Source organism: Orycteropus afer, unplaced genomic scaffold, assembly GCF_000298275.1.
Source record: "Orycteropus afer afer isolate SDZICR_OR568_19922 unplaced genomic scaffold, OryAfe1.0 scaffold00007, whole genome shotgun sequence".
NCBI classification, from domain to species: domain Eukaryota; kingdom Metazoa; phylum Chordata; class Mammalia; order Tubulidentata; family Orycteropodidae; genus Orycteropus; species Orycteropus afer.
The window spans coordinates 18,188,480-18,189,829 of record NW_006921594.1 but is presented as its reverse complement, the minus strand read 5'-3'; the positions used below and the strand labels follow the sequence as shown (position 1 = coordinate 18,189,829).

Genomic DNA, 1,350 nt, shown 5'->3' with positions numbered 1-1,350 from the left:
GCACTCCTGCCCCCTGAGCTGTCTTCCTGTACGTAAACAGCCCTTCTTTCTCCCATGATTGATCTCTCCAAGGAGTGTATCTACTTCAGGTAAATGTTCAATTCATATGCCTATCTTTGCTCACAGGATTTTAAGACTTTTAAGTCTTTGTGGACTATGTTATGCCAACTGGCCTTAGTGTCCCCGGAGACTATGTTCCTGAGCCTCCATGCCCAACAGCTCATTCCCTTAAGGTATTTGGTTATGACTAAGAAGTTTTTATAATTTTGCCTCTTGTATGCTCTGCTACATTCATGGATATATTTGCAGCACATGTAAATAGGTAGAGATAGCTTTTGTCAAACATTTGTATATTTGTAGGTATAGTTCCATTTGCCTTCCACCCCTGTTCATCTTGAGTGTCTATCTATGTATCCATTTGAGTATGACAGTTATTATAGGATTGCGTATGTGAAGTATTCACGTTTGTTGCCTTTAACTCTTGTGCCTCTCCCTGTGTCTTCTACTGTTTTCATCATTTTGTGCTGACCTTCCTCTTATTGTATATTGCCATTCCCTTCATCCATTTTAATACATATCTACCCTATAGTTCAGAAGGAAGACTGGGCAGTCTACTTCCGTAGAGATACAGTCTGTCTCTGTCAGTTTGTCATTCTTTTGAGGCTTGTATGTTGCTGTGAGGCTTGAGGCTGTGCCACTGGTTTTTCAGACACCAGCAGAGTGCACATGGTGCACAGGTTTCAACGCAGCTTACAGACTAAGACAGACTAGGAAGAAGGAGGAGGCCATCCACTTCTCAAAAATGGGCCAGGGAAAGCCTTATCAATAGCAGAGAAACACTGTCTGATACATTACTGGGCAACTTTATGAATAGCTTGGAAACATTGTCCAACACAGTGCAGGAAGACTATTGCCTTGGGTTGGAAGACACTCAAAATAGGACTGGAAAAGAGCTGCCTCATTAGAGTACAACCAGCCTTAATGATATGGATAAAGTAAGTCTTTCAGGACCTCCATGTGCTGACATGGCACGACTCAAATTGTGGAGAAACAGCTGCAAACACCCATTAATAATCGGAACATGGAATTTACAAAGTATGAATCTAGGAAAATTGGAAGTTGTCAAAAAGGAAATGGAATGCATAAAGATTGATATCCTAGGCATTAGTGAGCTGAAATGGACTGGTTTTAGGCATTTTGAATCAGACAACCATATAATCTACTATGTCGGGAATGATGAATTAAAGCAGAATGGCATGGCATTCATCATCACAAAAGATGTTTCAAGATCTGTCCTGAAGTACAGTGCTGTCAGTGATAGGATAATATCCATATGCCTACAAGGAAGAC

At 40.9% G+C, this 1,350-nt stretch overlaps 1 protein-coding gene across 1 annotated transcript in view; it reads left to right on the top strand.

The window, feature by feature from the left end:
• The window catches only part of FAM185A (family with sequence similarity 185 member A), a 149,604-nt gene that overhangs the window by 51,564 nt on the left and 96,690 nt on the right, over positions 1-1,350 (top strand). The gene's annotated exons all lie outside the window — the stretch shown is intronic.